Below are 24,622 nucleotides of genomic sequence, written 5' to 3'. Positions count from 1 at the left end.
TATCTGAAAATTTGATATGGGCTTATGTAAGATAATTAACTCCCGTTACGGATAAGAGCAAGAATTTATTATAATTATTTTAATTAAAACAAGAGAGCCAGTGTGCCGTAGTGGTTAGAGGGTTGGACTACAACCTAGGAGACCAGGGTTTGAATCCCCACGCAGCCATGAAGCTCACTGGGTGACCTTGGGCCAGTCACTGCTTCTCAGCCTCAGAGGAAGGCAATGATAAACCACCTCTGAATAATGCTTATCATGAAAACCCTATTGATAGGGTGGCCATAAGTCGGGATCGACTTAAAGGCAGTCCCTTTCCATTTTTAATTAAAACAAAAATGCTTAGCAGTACTTTGAAGAGGACCAGAATTTTTTTTCTTAGCCCAGGAATGTGTCTTTCATGATGGGGAGTGGGGGAGAAAATAGCAGGAGAGCAGTTGATAACACAGATATCCTGGCATTGGTAATCCAATTAGTAGCGCACGTGTGGGACTGCTGCACACTTCCAGTCCCAATTTTACTTTGAGTGGGGCTGTGGAATCTGTGTAGATGTGGCTGATCAAAAGCAGAAGGAATTCTGAGTTAAGCAAATCCCTACTTTTATAAAAACCAAGAAATTTAAAGTTACTTTGCGTGAATGTCTGAGTCCCTGTATTAAAAGAATACTGGAGGAACTTGTGGAACTTCCTACTACAGTATGTAGAACTGATCATACGGTGTGGAAGACCCCTTTTTCTAACTTTAGCTTATTTTTTTCTCCATTTGCCATAGCTTTTATTCTGAACAATAGAAGTTTACAGTTACAGGAAACTCTGGAGATCTGTAGCCAATTACTATTATAAATGATACTTGAAATACACTGCTCCAGGTCAGAGAGGTTCTTTCTGCATACAAGAGAATAAGCTAGGCATAGCTTAAATAAAGCATAATATTCAAGTGTTGTATTTGCTGTTTTCTCCGTAGAAATGATATAGTTTCTCACATATGTAATAGTTAGTTACTATAGTTGTATAATTTAGCTGTAGTAATTAATATAATCCTATTCATTTTACTTAGAAGTAAGCCTCACTGTGTTCATTTAAGTGGGTGTAGAATTGAATCCTAGTCTTCCATGTCCTCGTCAAACCCTCTAACTGTAACATTTATACAATTACATATGCTCATTTTAAATATGTTTTAATTTAAAAATATATTATCAAGTTGCCCAAATAAGTATTTTCTTTACTTTTTATTCTTTGAGTTCTTTGCATGGTTTAGGGTTGGCATTGGAGGAGAACAGCACTCTTGTGCTGTGTAACAGACAGAAATCAATTTAGGATTGCCAGGTCAGAAGCATCCCAAAGCCTGAGATTTCAGGAGTAGGCCCTAGTGATGTCAGGGAGCGGGCCCTAGCAATGTCACCAGATGGGCCCTAATGGTGTCATTAAGCTTGATACATTAAGCATCAACCACAGTTGCTTGGAGCATACCATTCAAACAAAAACATTTCTCTGACTGGAAATTAAGACAGAAATCTTAGCTAAAAGATGATGTTCCCAGGTCCAGCTGAACTAATGGGATCATCCCTTCTCACCTCCTTTAGGGAGCCTGGGTAGGGAACATTTAATCTAGCCTACCTGTTTCTGGTAAGAAGGATTTAAATGCCCTCAGGTCAGGCCTGTCACCAAGAGGCCATTGCAGGAAGAAAGGAGCCTAGGTTGTGGAGATGTTAGATGGGAGCACTCAGGAATAAAGATGGATGTCCTTGAAGGCTGCAATTCTAAACACACTTACTAAGGGACTAACCCCACAGAACTCATCAGGACTTACTTCTAAGTAGATATGGTTTGGATTGTGCTATTGGTAAAGCTTGGCTAGGGATCCTCTGCAAAGATATCCATATCCAGGCAGGGTGGCAACCCTCTGCCTGGAATTCCCTGCCTTTTAACAAGGCTGCTCCAAACTTCTTTACAGACTTGATCCTTCACTTCAGAAAGAGGTTTGAGAAATGAGTAAGATCAATCAGGTTTTATTACAGTCAACAGACCACTGAATCATCAGATAGGAAGAGATATTATTATTATTACAACCTCATTTAAAATATATATAAATGGAATATATATAAATAGGTGAAATAATACCAGCTGCCATTGTCCACCAGTGTTCCAAAGCATAAAGATATCTGGACTAATAAATAGTTATTTTAAAACTATTTATTCTACAAAGCCATTTTCAGGCCACAGGAGGTTGCTGGGGCATACCTAGACTTATAGCGAAATAAATTATTCAGCAAAGCAAGACCAGATGTTACAGTTACACACAGCAGACATTAGAAAGATAAGCACTCTTTAGACCTATTCACTTGTTTGCTGCAATTCATGGGAGAAGGCATGGATGAGCCTCTTCACCCCTCTTCCCTGTCACCTTTCCTGCTGCTCCCATGTTGTGGGCTGAATGTCTGCAGCAGAAGTCTGCTCTTCTTGGGAAGGCTTCCTGTATAATTAAGATCCTTTGGGAATGGTGACAGGAATGTGTGTGAGGGGGCAGGCCCAATGAGCTCATTCCTAGTCTCCCCGTTGGGGTGGGGGGAAGAATGAGTGAACAGGGTTTTTGTCACTAGCCAGTGTCACTTTTCTGATGGTGATCAGTTATATCCCATCACATTAATCCATGCTACCACCTACAGGAGTAAAAATAGGAGGTTGTGTCATTACAGCTAAAGCTGGATCCTGTGAATGGCAAGTGAAACAATGGCAACTGGTTTTTCAAACCTCCACCTCCATACTCCTACTTTTGGAAAAACCAGGCAGCCAATTGTGTTTCAGATCACAGCAGATGTCTTTTGTCATGGGAAGAAGAGATAAATGCCAGTAAGAGTTCAAATGGATGTTACTGCTCCTGCAATGGCACCAGTTATGACCTTGCTCCAGAGCCAATAACTATCTAATGGCTGGATCCTCTGGCTTAGTTCTGGCCAATAGGATCCAGCTATTTATGAAAGATATGGGAAAGGGTTACCCTAAAATGTTTTTTGCCGTAACACGCATTCATAGTAGGTGTTCCATTTCATAACTTATGTTTAAATGTTAAAAAGAATAAAAAGGGTTTGTCCATTAACTCCACCCCCATGCTCATCAAATCAAGGGTACGATAGCAATCAAACTTCAAGGTCCTGCCTGCCAATCTTTCTACTCTGTCTCTTGAACAAAGGGCCTTTCACCTCTGCCTGAATACTTTGCACAGTTGGAATGTAAATTATTGTTTTGGGTTTTGTCTGTATAATGTATTTTGATGGCATACAGAAACAAAAAGCATTTTTTTTAAAAAAAACAACACAAGCTAATATTCTCCTGGTTATTTTTATTGCTCTCCATTTCCTCTCCCCCCCCCCAATTTCTGATATTTGTAGCTCAGCAGTTGTGATGCTTGGGTCATTTGCTTTTTTCACTGCTTTACAGCCCCCCTCCCCAAGATAGCTGTCAGTGCACAAGAAACAAGAAACTGCAAATGCCTGTTCTGTGAATGATCCGATGTTACCAGCATGTGGTTCTCATTTGGCAGGACTGAGAAGCAGCAGTGTTCTCATAATACTTCCAAATAAAAACCATCTCCTTGAAAATGAAGGAGTCCAATGAGAGGTGATGTCCTCAGGATGTCTTTCAGCCAACACTGCTACAAAAAGATGCATTCATTTGCAGGCTTCACTGCCTTTGCTGGATAGAGCAGAAGAAGGCCCATTGCTCCTGATTTCTAAAGCACCACTTAAGATTCTGTGCATGAGAATGAGAGCATTTACATCAGGGAGTCGCTGGGGTCATGTTGAATCAGGACGATAAGTGAAGCTAAAGTGCATTTAAAACTTCAGTAATTCCAAAGGACTAATAAAGTGTAATAGTCTCCCAGATTTGCTGTCATGAACTGGGAAACTGTGCTCTGTTAATATAGAGATCTGAAGCCAAAAATCAAGTTACAACCTTTCCTAGGTTGTGGGTGAGGCTGTGAAATCTTAATTTATGTTGTCATCCCAGTATGAAGAGAGTGTTTTCTTCTCATCCTTGGCTCGGCTAGATGAATACTGGAAGCAGTCATAGTTCTTAACCCTAGCCAGCAGTTATCCTTTTCAGTAGGGTAGTTGTTCTGGAGTGTTTAAAATGTGAATTTCATGCACTTCTAGTGCATATAATTCTTTTTTCAGCATATGCACTTTGAAGTTGAGCCAGTTAATTTGTCAGTAGATATGCCACTTGGATATTTGATTCTGCTTCTAAAAGTTCAATTCTCAAAGTCAGCTAAATGTTTCTATTGTAGTGCTGATAGGATTGTTAAGGTGAGCTTCAGTTTCTTCTGACTTCTTGTTTTGAAAGAGTTCCCTCTTCAATCACCTTACAAAACATCTAGAAGACTCAAGTTGCAAATTCCTTTCCATTGTCCGGGGGATGTCAAGAAATGCACTGGAAAAATCTGTACCTATTTTTTGGTGTGTGTGTGTGTGTGTGTCCCTATTCTGCCCACCCATCTGTTCTTTCTCTTATACCTTCATCACTAATGGTAGGTCAACAAGCCAATAACAGTCATTCCTCTAATGACTGGATTTTGTTTGGCCATTGAGCACTGTTTGTGCCACTGCATCTAAAATAACACTTTAGGATCTAGAAGACTCAATCTGGGCCAAACAGAAGAGCTCTCACTTAGCCATTGGACATGAGAAAACTCCAATTCAGGCTAAACAAAAATCCCCAAACAATGTTCTGTGGCTTTCATATACGCAGGGAGGGGGGCACACTAATGCATCACAACAAGTGGGGCTGAAATGTGGACTGGAAAATTAAGCCACCATGTTGAATGTATTTACTATGCCTGTAGTAGCAGGGAGGCCTGTGATGCCCCTGTAAATGTTGTACAGTAATTTATGGTGTCAGTTTTGTAGGGTAAATGTGGTAAGTAGAGTGAGTGAGAGGGGGGGAGTACATGGGTTGGAATGATGAGGAATGCAGAGTTGTGATTGGCTGAGTGTCTGGGTGATTGAAGGTATAAATGAGAGAATGACATTGGAGAGTGGTTGGTTAGTTGGTTCTGGGTTTTGGGTTTTGGAGGGGTGGATTTGTGTTTAGGCGGGTAGTGAGGCAGGTTTTAGGACTGAGATATATAAAGAAAAAACTATTGTATGTAACCACACACATGTAGACTGAACTTAAAGTAATCTCGTTTATTCCTTGTGTTAATAAATAAATAGCTTTGGTTTAACAACACGCTTGATCCTTGGCTGGCATATTACAGACCAGAAGGGTAGGCAGAACAAATACCATAGCTGGGAACAGTATCAATGGTGGCAGCAGTGAAGGGATAGTGTAACAGCAGCAGGTATCCAAAGCAACCCAGGGCTGTAACCTTTAAAGTCAGAAAGATACAGGGGGGTTGTGGCCTGTAACTGCACCCAGACACTACATAGCAATCTGTGGAGGAGACTAAGGCACAGTCTCAGGGCAGTACTGCATTACAGAGTGTCAGGTGGTGGTGGCTAGTAGTGGGATCATGAGAGACCTGTGCTGGGGCCAGTGTGAGAGATCCATTACAAGACCAGACCCTGAGTAGGGGTCTGACAAGGCCCATGGAGAATTAATTGCCTCTCTCTCTCTCTCTCTTTCTGCCAATATATGGCTAGGAACATTATCCTAAAGGAAGGAACAAAGTCACACTGGGATTCCCTGATGTAGCCTGTGGTGTTATTGTTGCTGCCTGTGGTGTGTTGTTGTTGGTTTAATTTATTACCAGCCCTTTACCCTGAGGTGCCAGGGTGGGTTACAACAGTTTCAAATACATCATTAAAAACAATTAACAACAACAAAATCAGGGTGGGTCCCCAAAAAAATACATCTCAGATGTCAAAGATTGCAGTAAAGAGGTGCATTTTCAATATTCACCAAAACCTGTACGGTGAAGTTGCCAGACACACCTCTGTGTGGAGGGAGTTCCACAACTTAGGGGCTGCAACAGAAAATGCCCTCTCCTGGGCTACCACTCCCAGAGCTTCTGAGGGCAGCGGGACTATCAAGATGGCCCTTCTGCTGATGTCAACTCTTGAGAGGGCCTGGAGGGAAGGGTGTGGCCTTTCAGATATTTGGGACCTAAGTCATTTAGGGCTTTAAACGAGCATCTTGAATTAGGCTTGGAAATGGATTGGCATCCAATGCTACTGTTCTAAAATGGGTTATATGAGATCTACATGGAACTCCAGCCTGAAATCTAGCTGCTGGACCAAGCTGATGTTTCTAAATCGTCTTCAATGACAGCCCAATGTAGAGTGCCTTGCAATAATCCAGTCTGGTGGTTACCTGAGTATGTTGTACCATGGCTAAGTCATATCTGCCCCAAAGAGGCCATAGCTGGAAACCAGCCGTAGATGGAAAAATGACAGGAGTGGGGGAATTCCAGATGCATCGCCATTGCCCAAGAAGTATGGCCCCACCCTGACTGACTGGGTAAAGGAGATGGTGGGACACTAATGCTAATTGGATTACTGTGAAGTTACAGGGGAGATATCTGCCCATTGTTCTGAGACTGTGAAGTACCTCCAGTGTTAATCCTGGCCTAGCAGAAGCTCTTCTGCATACTCTTGTTGCTCCAGGTCTCCTAAATATAAATTAAACCCTGCTCTTCCTTTTCAGCCATGCTCCCAGGAGTAGCCCAAGGCATTTTGTTGCCTGAGGCAGAGCAGCAAATGGTGCCCCACCCTCATTGCCTATAGTACCCAAGACAGGTCAAGTTATTTTGCCACCTGAGGCACAGAATCTCACAAACACTTTCCCCTTCCCTGGAAGTAAAACAGGGCATTTTTAAAGGAATTGTAACTTGTTGTCCAGCTTTTCATTCAAATGGCTTGCACATGAAAGCCTCTCTACCATGCACAATCCTTGACATTTGGATTGAGGCAAAAGTGGCTCAAACTAAAAAAAAAAAGAGGGGGACTGGATACAGCCTTGCAAATGCATTTACACAAGTTTCTAGCCTTCCACAATTCTTACTAGCCTGCCCACCCACCAGTAAATATCTAGGAATGCAAGACTGTTTGTTTCACTGAATGGCATCAGAACTGCTGCTTATGATTCAGAATTCTTATTAAAAAAAGAGCAAAGATACAGAAAACCAGACATCACAGCATACAGGAAAAGAGATTTTGTTAAGTTTTTCAGAAAGACTGGTGGTTTGTAAGAACCCTAAGATTGTGTAATGTGCCCCTTTGTTATACTGTTTCTATTCAATTTCACTGAAATTTCATACCTCTAGAGTCTAATCAGTGTTTCTGTGGCTTCCAATCTGATTTAATGTTCTTGGACCATTGATTAAGTTTATGTGTCCATTTGTAGGGACACATAAGCTAGGACTGGGCATCCATTTGGACACACAACTATTATTTAAAAAATGCCTTGCCGTAAAAATACAAGAATAACAAAAAATAGGAGAAGAAAGTGCTGATGTTCACTTACTTGTCCCATGTCAGCAATGGAAATTGATCCACTGAATACAGTTCCTGACCTTTCATGACATGCAAACTTAGCTGCCTACGAGTACCTCCTCTTCCCTTCCCTCAGAGTAAAAACAATGGTGATAATAAATTAGCAGCACCATCTTTTGGGTGTTCATTCAGAAGCAAGGCTCACTGTGTTTCCTGGGCTTACTCCCAGGAAAGTGTGCATAGGATTTCGACATAAATAACTAACAATCTGCTATCCTTTCATGATACCTCACTATGCTCTGAGAGGAAATGATTAGCCATGCAATTTATTGACAAGGCAGTGCCATGTGCTGAGAAATAGGTGTGAGGAGCAGCGTGAGGGAGTGAAAAGAACAAGAAACAGGGTGGGGACTCTTGCTGTCACTATTAAGCTACCAGTAATCCCTACTTCCTGAAACTTCCAAAGACTAATTCACCAACATATAAATAAACATAACATTCTGCACACTCTCAAACTATCCACCAGTTCCTCGTTCCTTTAAAAGTCTATGTTGTTTTGCTAATAAGTACACTCTTGCGGCCCTGCTGTGTAGAATCCTATATGACAGTGTGAAGGAGTGGGTCTTGGGCTCACCTAAATATGTCACATGCCTGGGCCCTGCCCATGTGATCCATTTTGTACTTTTAGTAACATTGAACAAAACAACACAAGTGACTTCTGTGTTGCCATTGGGGATGGGGTTCCCTCGCCGGTTCCTATCTGTTTTAATTCCAATAGTCTGGCTTTCAGTACCAATCCGCCATTTTTTTGTTCCCGTTTATTTTCACAATTGCCAATCCACTGGTTTCTAATGAAAATGCTTATGAAAATTCTTAATCTGTAGGAGCTTGATCCACTTTTTTTCTATTTACATATCAATTAGGCAGATAATCACCTGGAACCCTTCAAATGTCATGCTTGTGTGACCTCTTGAATTACTTTATCAGTAGCACCACTACCTTGCATTTGTGTTTCTTTGATTGCTTATAAGATCCTAAATAAAACTATACATTAGCCACTCACAAGAAGACGCAACACTTCACGTGCCATATTAGATCAGCTTGGCTTGGGCCTTGGGCAGAGTAGGGGATATAGAAGTAAATCACTCGCTCATCCACAACACAATCTCTCTCTCTCTCTCTCTCTCTCTCTCTCTCTCACACACACACACACACACACACACACAGAGAGAGAGAGAGAGAGAGAGAGAGAGAGAGAGAGAGAGAGAGAGAGAGAGATTAAAAAGCCTGGGAGGGAAAAATCCTGTCCATGTCTGCTCTGTACTACAATTGAATGGGCAGGACAAAACAAAAGGATGGGTTGTTGGCCATTTCTGAGAATTAACATAACAAAGAGAAAATTGGAGTGATGTTAATGGATGTAAATAGGGGTCATTATCACCTAAAGAATTTTAAGAATGCATCAGCATAGAGGAAAGCCAGCTAGGAAGAGAATAATGTGAAATTCAGAGCAGATTTTTTTTTTAAAAGAAAAAAATCATGCTTATGACAGCCGCAACCCTCTGCAAGAAATCAATGCCAGTCGGAAAACACAGTGGATTGCCAGATTATGTCAAAATCCAGTAATAAATCCAATTTAGCGGATATGGTTCCCATCTCTAGGTGCCATTGAAACATCCATTGTGCATGAACTGGATGACAGAGCTATGGAAGCTGAAGAATTCTATCAGAAATGGGAGTGGAAATTGCTGATGTTCACTTATTTGTCTCATGTCTGGAATGAAAATCAATCCACTGAGTACAATCAGAATTTGCTTCTGCTGTTGTTTTCAGTTAGCAAATGATACAGAATTGATTAACTTCTTCCCCATATGCATTATGTTTCCTTTGCATTGAAATTAACGATGTGGAATAACATAACGATAATGTAATCAGTTATGTAAAATTCCACCACAGCGGAGAGCAAGGTGAATAATGTTTTTGAAGCTGAACAGTATCAGAAAGAAAGAGCGCTGTAAGCCACCAACACAGGTTGGAATGGAAACTGATGCTTTCTTACATCCCTAATTAGAGCACAGCTCTCCTTTCAAATGCATTTTGGGTACTTACTTTTAGTAGCATTGAACAAAACAACACAAGTGACTTCAGTGTTGCCATTGAAACATACATTGTGCATGCAGTTGGATGTTAGAGCTATGGATGTTGGAGAATTCCGACAGAAAGAGAAACGGAAGTGGAAATTTAATTATTAATAACCCAAAGCATGACTGATTGTTGACCATAATTTGGACTCATCTGAGAGTGCAGGAGTGTGTATAATTGATGGTGCATATTATCATCCTTGAAACTATAGGGAAGAAACCATGTGTTTCAGCTGGAAGGCAATTTGAAAAGTTGATTGCAAACATATGCTTACTTGCACACTCCTGCCTATTCATATTTGTGATGCAGTTGCAGGAGATCAGTAATTAGTATCTTTAAACATGGAGGCTTGGTCAGGTTAGATGTTGTATTAATGCTGACCTGATTTTACTTCTGGATACTCAAGGCATCCAAATCAGGGCCCTAAATTCAGGATAATAACAGTAATGGTGGATGATAATTAAGGGTCAGTGCAGTGCAGATGTTATCTGTGCTACAGGGATGCTGCTGAAAACAGTCTCCCTCTAGAAATGACTCCTACCCCATTCATAACCCATAGAAGTATTTAACATCAGGACCATCTTGACATCCAATGATGTCTGCCTGCTAGTGCAATAGAAATCTGTCTGCTCAATGGAACGTCTAGTTTTACTTCTCCCCCTCTCCAGCCCCCCTCATGCCTCCAAACCTGCTCCAGAAGTTCCTCAAACCCTCCACAGCAGATTGGGGGGGTATGTGCAGGGGTAGGAGAGGAAGGAGAACCCCCAGTTTTGGTAATACTGCTGGTTTTGGCAGTAGTGGCTGCTCAGCTCCAAATTTTCCTGGATGAACTGGATTATCTAGACCAGCCTTTCCCAACCAGTGTGCCTCCAGATGTTGTTGGACTACAATTCCCATCTTTCCATATCCACAATGTTGTGTTCTAAGCTGCACTGCACATTTGGAAAGTCAGGGTCAAATTTTAATAAACTCAATGAAAAGAATGAAAGACAGAATAAACGTAGGTCACTCTTTCCAGTCTGAACATCAGAGTTTTTATAGCTGTTGAAACATTCCTTCCATTCTTTGAAGTCCCATTCTTCTAATATTTAAAAAAATCCAAAAGAGTCTTGATGATGGTGGGGCTTTTTTGATACCATGAAATGTCAACAAGATACAATGAAAATGTTTTGTATGTCTCAGAAATCAAAAGAATTATATGTCTACATTTCCTTTTGAGAAGCCACAATCTAAGCAACGTGAGTTATGTCCAGCTATTCATTCAGCAATCCTAAATCCATTTACCTGGAAATAAGTTTTCATTGGTTTCAAAAATACTTCCAAGTGAATTTCTTTAGGATTACTACCATAGCAATACAGTTCCCACCATCGTCAGACCCCAGGGCTGTGGCAATGGTGGGCCTTTGCAGTCATGCTGGGGAAGATCTGGCATGGCTTCAAAAGCCCCTTACTTTTGGCGCAATGTGGCCACACACGCCTGTTGCGTAGGGGGTGGAGCAGGGTGGCTATTTAAGCCCTGCTCTGTCTCCCCTTGGCCTCTTTTCGGCCTCACGCGACAGCTAAGCGGGTCATTACCCACCTTCGGGTTTTCGGCCTGATCAGCTGGAGTGCAGGGTTTCAAAGGTCTGAGGTGCCAAGGCTGTGATCAGCTGGAGCTCAGGGCTTCAAAGGGCTGAATTGGCGAGGCTGCAATCAGCTGGAGCGCGGTCCAGCAGCCAGGCTGCAATCAGCTGGAGTGTGGGCTGTGACAGTGAGGCGAAGCTGAGTGGCAGTGGTGCGGCAGCAAGACTGGCAGCTGCTGTGTGTACGGAGTAGCAGCAGCAGCAGCAGCGAAGTGTTGGTGCGGGACTCCTTGTGGGTCTTCGGGCCTGGGTAGTTTGCAGACAGTGGTTGGGCCTAGGCCTGGGGGTTGCTGAGGGCAGTTGGGGCTTACCCGCATTCCTGAGGGGGCTAAGGGTGGTATTTGGCCCCTGTTAAGGGCTGGGGATTATTGGAGGTTGTCTTCTGCTACTCCTGGCAGGGTTGCAAGTTGCTATTTAGGCTATTCGGCTATTTCCCGCCAATTTGGGAAAGGGGAGTTGTCCTATCCTTGGAGGTGGCAGCCATTTTGGTTACATTTTGGAGCACATTTTGCTCCTTCATGAGTAGTCATTTTGAACATATTTTGTGTGGTGGCCATTTTGGAGCACATTTTGCTGCTTTGTGTGGGCAGCCATTTTGAACACATTTTGTGTGGTGGCCATTTTGGGACGCTATATTGATTTACCTAATATGCCTCCCAAGAAGGGCGCCAGGAGCTCGAAAGGGAAGGGGAAAGCTGTGAGTGGCCAGCTCCGAGGTCACCGATGCCACCTCAGGAATCCTCATCCTTGGAGGATGAGGGGCCTGATATGGCTTCCTTATTGGCTCGCATTGAGTCGCTGGAGAGGTGGAATAGGCGGCCTCAGGAAGTTAGTGGGGCTAGGGTTAAAGCAGCTAAGGGGCCTCAGAATAAGAAAAGTCAGAATGGCACTGATTGGGATTCTGTCTTAGGCTTATTGGTGGCACTGGAGGGTTTAGGAGCATAACTAGGCAGGCAGTGGAGCGCTGGCAAATGGGTGCTTCCCAGGCTTGTGTCAGGCCAGTCGAGGGCCCATGTGGATCGTTGCGCTAAAGAGCGTACTGTTAATTGTTGTTTCTGTTTTAACAGGTTGGAGGGTGCTGGAGAGAGTCAAGGTACTCCTGTGTGGCCACAGATGGAGTTCTGGGCCAAGAAGAGGGCATCGCAGATCAGGCTCGAAACCCAGTTGGGGCTCAGCCATTGCTCTTTGGTCCAGTGGCTGGGTAGACATGGTATGCTGTGGGAATGCCTCCTACCAATGCTGATGCATCGTTGGTGCAGCACCCTCCACAGGTTTTGGTTATCCGTTAGGGAGGCAATGACCTGGGAGTGTTGAAGGGGAAGAGCCCTTATCATTCAGGTTTGCCTGGACTTTAAGGCCATACATAGAGGGTGGCCTGGGCCTGGGACTGTTTGGTCTGATATCTTCCCCGGGAGGATTTGGTGGGGTAGGATTGACCCCAGGAGCCTGAACAAGGCTAGCTGAAAGGTAAATAGGGAAGTCTGGCTCGCCCTTGCTGAAAAGCAGGATGAGGTAATACACCATCCAGAGGTGAAGGGTGGCAGGGTTGATCTTTGCCAGCCAGCCAGGGTTCGTATGTCTGATCTGATCTGTTCTTTCTGATTTGCAGAGTGCCCTGTGTGAAATAATTTGCTGCAGGTGGGGGAAGAGAGACTAAGCTGAGGCTTTTCTGTGGTGGATATGTGCAGAATTTCACAAGGTAGGGTTTGGTGACCACCTTTAAGGTGATCGGTGGGTTCTGAGGCCTGCCTTCCAGGTTGTGCGGCCGGTTGTCAGGATAAGGCTCATCTTTGGGGCTAACCTTTAACACCCACTCAGAGTTGTGCAGCCCTGAGGGGGATGAAGCAGGAAGGCCTCTCTAACCACCCTGCAGGGATGGAACCCAGAGAAGGGGCTTGGACCACCCCCTTTCCCATGGCAGGGTGTCCTCGCCCAATTGGGTATGAGTTAGGTTCCGCACTTGTCTCTGCAGATCATTTTATTATGCAATCAAGCATGTAATTGGCTTTATTCCAATAAACGTGGTCCTTGATTTACCCACACTTCATCTTGTCTTGCCTCTTCATTTCCCGGCTATGTGCTGCAATAAGTGAGATCTAAATCACTATGCATAGCAAAGAATAAATCCAATCTCAGCAAGTGAGGTTACTGTTGTATTTGAAAGAATTGAATAGAAGCACCCTAAAATTAACTATTTAGTATTTTTATTAAATGTGCCATAATCCCTCAGCAGCATATTAGTAAAGCCTGATTAACTCTTTCATGCTCTGAACTGCATCCTTCATAAAAGCGAGGCACTGGACATTTGGAGATCCAGTGGGGAAAGCACAAAGTATGACTTGGGATCAATCAGAATTTAACTGGACTGAAATAGGACCGCAAGAGGAGCTTAGCTAAATAATTTTTTGTAGTGCAGAAGTTATGTAAAGTGGTAGTATTCACAAACGTCTAAGGCATCCAGGGATTATGCCAATAATGCCCAAATTACTTTTATTGCTGTGGCTTACATTTAATACATAAATAAATATTCCATAGTGTTGGAAACTAGAGCCTAGGCATTTAAGGCTGAAAATGTACATTAAAAATATTTTTTCTCACATCTTCCTTCAGTTTTTGTTGGCAATTTCTAGGTACAAAAACAAAACAACTGGATAATGCAACTATTAATATGCTTAATTTGCAAATTAGCAAATAATTTGCATAATATGCAAATTAGCCTGCTCAGATTTGTGTTACTGGAAAATGGCAACCCTAGGAATATCCCACCCCAAGAAGCCCGCTCTGCTCCCTCCCTGATGGTGTTCCGGAGACTTTTCAAAGCCATCTTGTTCTGGACAGCCTTTGGGAGGAACTGAAGGTTGAGCCTGAAACTGATTTTATTCCCCACCCCCTTTTTAGTTTTACCTCTTTAGTCCCCTTTTAATATCAGTACCCTAGATTTCTTAACTATTTTTATGTATTTTTATTTTAATGCTTTTTGTGTGTTTTTTATTGTGTATGATTTTATTGTGAGCTGCCCTGAGTGTCCTATTTTAGGGTAGAAGGGCAGGAGAGAAATATTTTAATTAATTAATTAAATAAATAATTAAATAATATCTGCAGAATTATCATGTTTCTACTTGGACCTCAACTATTATATAAAATTAAGACCCTGACAAAAATCTTTTTTTTAAAAAAATGAAACTGAATCAACTCTAACATGGCTGAAGAGAACATGCAATATGAAGAGAGAGGAACAGCATTGCTAGGAAATAATGGGTTTGATAAATCTGACAAATTGACCAGGATTGTTAATGTTTGACAAGCTTGACATTACTAGGTTTCTTCTTTCAAGGGGCCAAACTCCATTTTGATAGCCAGCAAAACAGACAGTCCTAACTTGTTTGGTAAATTTCCTGTGTTTATTTATTTATTTATTATTTGATTTATATCCCGCCCTTCCTCCCAGCAGGAGCCCAGTGTTGAGCCTCCTCTTTCACCCAATGGGCGCATGTTTGTGTTTTCAGTCTGCCTTCATAAGATTTTCAATTTAAAACAATTTAAAGTATGCTACTAACAAAAGTGTGGTTTCTCAGTTCTGATACATGATGTCGTTCATAACTTGTTCAGCTAGAATAGGCCCAAGGCCCTGGGTACATGGATCCTATGATCTTGTTGCACATATGAGGCAGTTTTAACTGAGTGAATTGCAGCAACAGCAGCAACAACCAATATATTTTTTTTACTTTTTAAAGTAATAATCTCTCTCTCTCTCTCTCTCTCTCTCTCTCTCTCTCTCTCTCTCTGGTATTTCAACAGTACATTTCCAGTTTTGTTTATGTAAAAATATGCCAAGAGCACAAACTGGCTTACACCTGATTCCGTATTGAGATTCTAAATGACAGTTCTTTGATTCACTAATAGGCAAATAACTTTGTGGTTTAAGAACATACCTATAGCCCACAGATATTTCTATCAAACTTTAAAAAGCAGAGAAATTGGGCAGCTATAGTGAATACACCAGGGGAGCAGGAGAGCTGATCTCCTCTTTGAGATATTGTACCCTACAAATCTGTAAAAATGCAAACACAATTTGCTCAGAGGCACATTACCAAATTCTTCCAAGCTACATAGGAAGCAGATTGGACTGTGAAAGAGGAAGAAGGGAGCAGGAAAGGAGAGGAGAGGGGAAGGAGGGGAAAGGCAGATCTGATCATTCGCATGCTTATTGAGTTCAGTGGGATTTACTATTGTGCAGTCATGGCTAGGATAGATAAAACTGACCATGGGGGGGAGGGGAAGGGGAAGGGGAAGGGGAGAGTAGACGGAAGGAGGAAGGGGGAGAGGGGAGCAGAAGGAGGGGGATGGGGAAGGAGGGATTGGAAGGGGAGGGGTGAAGGAAGGGGGAGAGGAGGGGCAAGAGGAAGGGGAAGAGAGGGAGGAGGAGAGATTTACTCCTGTGCAATCATGCTTAAGATAGGTAAAACTGACCTGAGGAGGAGAAGGGAGGGGAGGAGTTTGGATGTGTGGGCACTGGACAGAAGGGAAGCAACTTTCCTTTCCAAAAGGAAACTATTGTGAGCCATATCATTCTTTTTCAGGGTTTCCCCCGCCTTTTTCTTCTACAGCAGGCACATGTAGCCTCCCACCCAAATTTAAACCAAAGTTGTTCGTGGCCACATTTATTTATTTATTATATTTCTATACCGCCCAATAGCCGAAGCTCTCTGGGCGGTTTACAGCATAAAAACATCCAGTAGACAATTAAAAACATATATCAAACACATTGAAACAATATAACAAAATAACTAAACATAGTTAAACGCATGGACACGACAGACACAATCCTAAAATGTTAAGTATAAAAATGTATTAAATCAGTTAAAATATGAAGCTGTTTAAGATGTTAATGTTAAAATTACTAAAATTAAGATTGTGAGTGATAGATGTAGGTGTTAAAAGTAGATATTAAAATGTTAAAATGCCTGGGAGAACAAGAAGGTTTTTACCTGGTGCCAAAAGGATAACAATGTTGGCGCCAGGCGTACCTCATCAGGGAGAGAATTCCATAATTCAGGGGTCACCACAGAGAAAGCCCTTTTCCTTGTTGTCACCTTCCGGGCTTCTCTCTGGGTGGGTCCCCGAAGGAGAGCCTTTGATGTTGAACGTAGTGTACGGGTAGGTTCATATCGGGAGAGGTGCTCCATCAGGTATTGTGGTCCCAAGCCGTGTAAGGCTTTATAAGTCAAAACCAGCACTTTGAGTTGAGCCCGGAAGCGTATAGGCAGCCAGTGCAAGCGGGCCAGAATCGGTGTTATATGTTCACATCTCCGAGTTCCTGTTAACAATCTGGCCGCCGCGTTTTGCACGAGCTGCAGCTTCCGAACCGTCTTCAAAGGCAGCCCCATGTAGAGAGCATTGCAGTAGTCAATACTAGACCTTTATTTCACTTTAGACAGTCATGGCTTCTCCCAAAGAATCCTGAGAAGTGTAGTTAGCGAAGGGTGTTGAGAGTTGCTAGAAGTTCCCCTGTTCCCCTCACAGAGCTTCAATCAGAATGGCTAACTGTTAAACCAGTCTGGCCACTGGAGCTCTGTCAGTGGAATATGAGTCTCCTCTCAGCACCCTTCACAAACTACACTTTCTAGGATTCTTTGAGGGAAGCCATGTCTAAAGTGAAATAAAGGTCTGGTGTGTGTGTGGCCGCCTGATTAGACAAGCCCAGCAGCTGTGAGTCTGGCTTTTAGAACACTGACAGTTGGTTCTTACTGAGCATGCCCAGCCTTATCATTGAGTTCAATGCTAATTTTTAAAAATTAAAAATCAGCCAGGCATTTTTAAAAAACTTTTAAACGGCAGAAAATGATGGTCAGAGTATGGGGCAAGGTCAGTAATAGGATTACAGGTACTCTGTGAACATGGCTGATTTTTAATTAATTTCTACGGTTCTGACTTCTGGCTTGCTCCTCAGCCTCTTCAGTCCATACTGCTGTTCCTGCTCCAGCCCTGACAATGATCTTCCTGATTCTCTCATCTTTCTCTTCCATTCATCCTGATGAGAGAACCTGTAAAGAAATGGTGCATTTATACTAGGCAGATGCCTTCGTTGTATTGTTTGCCGCACTTGCTAAAAGCTTATTTATTTCGGCAAGCCTACCCAGACATGTAATTTTGACATGTATTAAAATTATGTATATTATATATATATATTAAAAGATAATCCATTTCACAATATATATATATATGTATATTTTATACAGTTTTGTGAAAACTCTTTAGCGATTTTGATGATTAAGCAGTATATAAATCTCTAAATAAATAAAATAAATAAAAATATCTCCCGGTCTGAGCCTGCTGTTTTCAACAGCTTGTTTCAACATCACTTTACCCCATGTGCGGGCTGCAGGACAGCCTTCACCCTGTTCTAGATGGGATCACACTCCCCTTGAAGGAACAGGTTCGTAGTCTGGGAGTTCTTTTCGATCCTTCCTTGTCTCTTGAGGCGCAAGTGGCCTCGGTGGCAAGGAATGCGTTCTACCACCTTCGGTTGGTAGCCCAGCTACGCCCCTATCTGGACAGGGATGACTTCGCCTCAATTGTTCATGCTCTGGTAACTTCTAGGCTGGATTACTGTAATGCGCTCTACGTAGGGCTGCCCTTGAAGACAGTTTGGAAGCTTCAGCTAGTGCAAAACGCAGCAGCCAGACTGCTAACAAGGACCAGCCGGTCAGCACATATAACACCTGTTCTGGCCCATTTGCACTGGCTACCTATTTGTTTCCGAGCCAGATTCAAGGTGCTGGTTTTGACCTATAAAGCCTTACACGGCGTGGGACCGCAATATCTTGTGGAACGCCTCTCCCGCTATGAACCTACCCGGTCACTTCGCTCAGCATCTAAGGCCCTCCTCCGGGTACCAACCCATCGAGAAGCCCAGAGGACAGTTACTCGATCTAGGGCCTTTTCTGTAGTGGCCCCCGAACTGTGGAACAGCCTCCCTGAAGAAGTACGCCTGGTGCCTACGCTTCTATCTTTTCGGCGCCAGGTTAAGACCTGGCTATGCTCCCAGGCATTTGAAGCGTTTATGTTTTAATTTAATTTTTTTATTTTTTATTTTTTTCTTTTGTTGCTGCTTGTGTTTATTGTTTGTTGTCTGATTTTATTGTTGATATTTTGTATTTTAACCTTTTTGTACACCGCCCAGAGAGCTATGGGCGGTCTATAAATGAAACAAATAAAATAAATAAAATAAATAAATTATTCTGAAGTTACACATTGGAAATTTAAGTTAATGGGTACATTAATACAGCAAAAAAAAAAAAGTATATCTGATAACCAGGTTTCTTGGAGAGAAACAATATCATACCGCAAAAGAAATTTACTAAACTTTTGGTCTACAGACTTATTCTGCCACCCAGCAATATTTCATGATAACACAGAAAGGGAAGAGTGTGGCTCCATCCTATCTAGTCAGGGAGATTGCCAAAATAGACATTGGTTGTTGACAGGGGGGACTCGAATTTTCTCCCTGCTTTTCTGAAACCCATGTCCATCGCCTGGATCTGAGAGGTTACTTGATCTTTTACTTATGTCATATCTAGCTCTGTCCAAGTTATAATTAGCTTGGGTACTCCTAACATAATTTCTGAGAGAACTAGACACAGGCCATCCCCATGACTCCGCCATGAAACAGGGATGTTATTTGGATAAGTTACATATGAAGGAAGACCTTTCTTAGATATCCTAAACTTATAGAAAAGCTTTTAAAGAGAATGAGCCCTTTTGTGTTGGTTGGAGAAAAGACAAGGGGCCTTCCTCTGTTGAACAGCTTCTTGGAGTGAATACATAAATATGGATCTTTGTCCCAATGTGTGCTTACCCCACTTAAAAGACACATTACTATTTTTAAAATAAGAGAGAAGAGTCCAAAAGGCTTGGCAATGCTCCAAGCAGGTGAAAGTCAGTTCAATTATATCCCTTATTCTCCCATGTTCCTGGGGGTACAGACATGTACAAGTCATTTCCCCTAAATCTTCCCTTAAGGTCCCAGCTGCAGGTAATAATTCTGACAACAGCTCTGCACCTTTTTTCCATGAACCATCCATCTGCTTCAGTGGCCAATTAAATATAGAAATTCAGAAATTGTACTTAACCTGAGGCTCTTTTATCTGAAAGGCCCTTGTTAGATCATTATCTGCCTGATTCGGCTTCTTCCTCAATTCCTCCCACTCATCTTCAAAATCATTCTGCCCCATAACATTGTCTAACCTATCAAATTCCATTACTGAGTTCCATTAATTTATGAATCCAAAACTAATTTTATATTATCAGTATTGGTAAGAGGGTATGTTACTGCTGAGCCCAAATGGGGAGGTGATAGTTTTACAAAAAAAAATTGTGAGACTTAAATCCTCACAAACACACACTTTTGGCAGCTTTTCAGGAATCACTGTGAAAGGGCTGTGAAACGGTTACAGTTTTGGAGTGAACACTGGTCAGCCATGTGACCAGTATATGAAGCATTGCTCTAGTTGGTTTCCACTAAATTTGATTGGCTACATAGAATTGTGACATCATCACACACAGTACATGATCCCTGATTGGCTGGGATCACTTGAGGAGGAATGAAATGGGGGGTGGGGATGAGCGGCCACCAAAGCAACAGCACATCAGCTAGCTGCATCAGAGACAGATCTCTACTTCTTCTTTTTGCTTTCAGTGATCCTTTGCTAAAGCTCAGATGCATGCCACAGGCAAAGGAGACAATGCCATGGCTCACAGCTGTGGTAGATTAAACACCTGGCATTCTTTACAGATGATGTGCTATCTTGTGGTGCTGTCAAAAGAGAGTAACTGTGATTTTCTGGTATGCAAGTTGATAGTAGGTGCTGGAAAATCAGGACTCCTGTTGGCATCCAACTCCCAAGCACATCTCTCTGTTTTTTATCCTCATTCCTCTTAGCTCAGGCACTTTTGTTTTGAACTGACATACAGAAAGATGCCACAGAGGTTTAAAATGGTTATGTAAGCATAGCTTTGAAAGTAGATCAGGAAAAAATATTTCCTGAAAAATCAATGTGATTTCAGTCCTTTCCCTTCAGCTTCCAAATCGGGGGTGGGGTTGAACTCATGAGTTACTTTGTTCTTGCTTTATTTATCTATTTATTAGCCTGCTATGTCTCAAAGGCTCAGGAAGATAAAAGGAGCTTAACCAAAATGGAGACAATAGTCAAGAAATCAGAAGAAGGCTAGGACTGGGGAGGACAGCTATGAGAGAACTAGAAAAGGTCCTCCAATGCAAAGATGTATCACTGAACACTAAAGTCAGGATCATTCAGACCATGGTATTCCCGATCTCTATGTATGGATGTGAAAGTTGGACAGTGAAAAAAACAGATAAGAGAAAAAACAACTCATTTGAAATGTGGTGATGGAGGAGAGCTTTGCACATGCTATGGACTGCAAAAAAGACAAATAATTGGGTGTTAGAACAAATTAAACCAGAACTATCACTGGAAGCTAAAATTATGAAATTGAGGTTATACTTTGGACACATCATGAGAAGACAGGATTCCCTAGAAAAGACAATAATGCTGGGAAAAACAGAAGGGAGTAGAAAAAGGGGAAGACCAAACAAGAGACAGATTGATTCCATAAAGGAAGCCACAGACCTGAACTTACAAGATCTGAACAGGGTGGTTTATAAAAAATGCTCTTGGAGGTCACTGATTCATAGGGTCGCCATAAGGCATAATAGACTTGAAGGCATAGAACAACAAAAGAACACATAAAGGGGAGAAAGGAAGTAGGACCTGGAAATAATATATAGAAACATATAAAGCCACAACAACCAAGTACAGAGTTTTGTGTACAAGTGTCATTGAAATAACTGACAGCTGAACCACCCCTAAAACTAGTGATGGTTTTATAATTTTATGATATCTAATGCTTTTATGCTACATTGCTATGTATGACTTGGCAGTTTAGAAATATTCTTATAAATAAAAATAGCACACCCTTATTGTGCTGCTGTTATGCTGCTCACTATATGATTAATCAGAAGGAAGAGAAACATTTTTTTGTCAAGGGTGGCAGACCCTGTGCAGCTCTGAGCATCAGTGAGCTGAGAGGAGGAGGAAAGAATATGCTCTTGAATCACATAGCCCAGGACACAGCAATCAGAAGATGCTTCTAGTCCACTGGCAATTGTTGATACTTATTTAGGGAGGCCTGCATCATGCAGATCTGCCACACAGCAGCCTTTTGATCGAGGAAGAAAAAAAGTTGTTCTGTTTGTTGAATGCTTTCCACATGTGCTTTTGCTTAATGGAAATGCAATAAAATAGTTAGGACAGCGTGCACAGTTTGCATCAGTCATTTACTGTAATCAGTCGAACATTTCAGGCATCAATAAAATTAACTGATTTGTATTTAATGTCAAAGTAATTACCCCCTAATTACATCAATTTGCCTTAAAAAGTAAATCCAAAGCAATAAACCTTTCATTCCCTCCATTAAAGGGGCTTTTTTGACACTGGTTTCTAATATAGGGAAACTAGTTACATAAAACCTTAGTGTAAATATGTCAGGTGTATATCTGAATCATCTTTGTCAAGGAAGTGTGTAATAACCTCAACTAATCCACTTTTTTTTTTTAGTTATGCCAAGCTGTGAGATCTCATCTGATTTAGCCATCTTTAAGAGATTTGCTTTTTTCCCCATTTTCCTATACAATAAATCTTAATTCAACATTGGCAATGGCACAGTGTTCTCCACTGTACCCGAAGGCAGCAGGCTAGCTTAGAGGGCATAGGGCAGGTCACATGGTACACACAGGTCTGTCCTCCAACATCTTGCCACAGCCACTCAGTGTCTTCTGCCTTAGGTGGCTGCCTCACTCAGTCTAATAGTAGGGGCAAACCTGGTTGCATCCCCTATTGCTTGCCAACTGGCCATTCCTTCTCTGTATTCCTCCAAACTCATTTCATTCATTTGCTTTTGCTCATATTTACAGTCTTCTAGCTGTACATCATCCAACAACTGTCTATAGCTAGGAATACAATATCTGATTTGCAGTGAGCCGATTTCAGACAGAGATCAAAGCTAGAATGTGATTATCATCACAGTCTATTCCATCATGTGTCTCATTTTCAATGGTGTAGTCATCCAGGGTTGTGGGGGGTTGTAGATCCATTACTTTTTTGGGAGCAGGGTCCCAGCCAGGTCTTGATGTATATATCAACATGAAAAGGGAGTGTGTTAGCCACGGAGAACAGTCCTTGTCCTATTGTGCTGATTGGAGCCAATCAGAGTAAAAGGAGGTGAGTCAGCCACTGAGAAGACTCTTCTCAGTAGCTATCCCACAGCCTCCCCTTTCATGCTGATTGGCTCCTAGGTATGTCTGTTGCAGTGGAGGATGGACTTGCAAGAGGACGGGGAGAACAAGGAAGACGAGGGAAAGTGGAGAAGGGGGCATGGCTGGAACAGAAGCATGGCATGACTATCATGAAGGGACTCTGCACTTCTGAATTTGCCACTACACTACTGCTGATTTTAATGAGCTGAAGAGATTGTTGCACTTTGTTCATACTGCCACATGTGACAACTGTGACAGCTTGGTGGTGTGAAATAACTTGTCAGCTAGCCTTGGTATGGTGTGAGTGTGAGACTGGTAAATGGAAGCAAGTTTATTATACAACTACGAGAGTGGCTGTATACAATAGCTACTGTGGATTTTTCACATTCCGCAATGTTAAGTTGAAAATATCCCCATGCCATTCTGATGCTTCTCATAAGCTCATTTGAAAACAAAACCTTACAAAACTTAAGAGTCCTGAACTCAGAAATGCTTGCTTAACAACCCTCTCAATTTTCATGACAATACACAAAACAGTCAGAGAGAATCGAGAGTTCAAAGTGTAAAAAGAGAGAGAGAGAAAACCCAGACCCCTTTTGGACATTTTTCTGTCAGAGTTCTCATAATTTGTTGAAATTAATTAAAAACTGGCCATGTTCACAGAGTACCTATAATCCTGTGACTGACCTTGCCCCATACTCTGACCTTCATCTTCTACAGTTTAAAAGTTAAAAAAATGCCTGGCTGATTTTTAATTAATTTAATAAATTTTGCATTGAACTGAATGATAGTGTCAGGCATGCTTAGTAAGAACCAACTTTCAGTGTTCTAAAACCCAGACACACAGCTGTTTGGCTTGGCTAATCAGAGGGCCAAACCCTCACCAGACTTTGAAATAATCCTGGGAAGTGTAGTTTCTGAAGGGTGCTGAGACTGGTTTAATAATCAGCCATTCTGATTGAAGCTCTGTCAGGGGAACAGGGCGTCTCCTAGCAACTCTCAGTACCCTTCACTAACTACACTTCCCAGGATTATTTAAGAGAAGCCATGACTGTCCAAAGTGAAATAAAGGCTGGTGTGGATGTGGCCGGAGACAGCTTTGGTTTAAATATGGGTGGGAGGCTACATGTGGCTGCTGTAGAATAAAAATGTGGGGAAAATGCTGAAAAGCAGTGATGCTGTTCACAATGTTTTCCTTTTGGAAAGGAAAGTTGCTTCCCCTCTGCCCAGTGCCCAGCCACCCAATCTCCTCCTTCACCCTACCTCTCTGCCCCTCCCCCAGGTTAGTGTTGGACTACGACCTGGGAGACCAGGGTTCAAATCCCCACACAGCCATGAAGCCTCTCAGCCTCAGAGGAAGGCATTGGTAAAACCACATCTGAATACCGTTTACCATGCAAACTCTATTCATAGGGTTGCCATAACTCGGGATCAACTTGAACGCAGTCAATTTCCATTTTCAAACATGATTGCACAGAAATAAATCCCACTGAACTAAAAAAGTATGCAAATGATCAAACCCACCCTCCCTTCTTCTCCCTCCTATCCCCACCCTCTTGCCCCTTCCCTCCCCCTTCCTTTGCCCCTCTCTCCCCATCCCCATCCCCTTCCAATCCCCTCCTTACCCCTCCCTTTCCTCCTCCCCATGGTCAGTTTTACCTATCTTAAACTGGATTGCACAGGAGTAAATACCATTGAACTCGATAAGCATGCAAATGATCAAACCTGCCCTCCTCTCCCCCTTTGTTCGCCCCCCTCCAATCTGCTCCTCCCCCTTCCCCCCTCCTCCCCCAAGGTCAGTTTTAGCTATCCTAACCATGATTGCATAGGAGTAAATCCCATTGAGCTCAATAAGCATGCAAATGATCAGACCTGCCTTTCCCCTCCTTCCCCTCTCCGGTCCCTTCATTCTTCCTCCTCCCCTGCCCACTCCAGGCCTCCCTTCCTCCCCCTGGTCAGTTTACCTATCCTAAGCATGATTGCTCAGGATTAAATTGCACTGAACTCAATAAACATGCAAATGATCAAACCTGTCCTTCTCTTCCTCTTCCCCTCCCCCTTCTGCCCGCCCCATCCCTTTCCTTCCCTCTGCTC

This window comes from Rhineura floridana, chromosome 4 (assembly GCF_030035675.1).
Source record: "Rhineura floridana isolate rRhiFlo1 chromosome 4, rRhiFlo1.hap2, whole genome shotgun sequence".
NCBI classification, from domain to species: Eukaryota; Metazoa; Chordata; class Lepidosauria; order Squamata; family Rhineuridae; genus Rhineura; species Rhineura floridana.
This window is presented reverse-complemented; position numbering follows the sequence as displayed.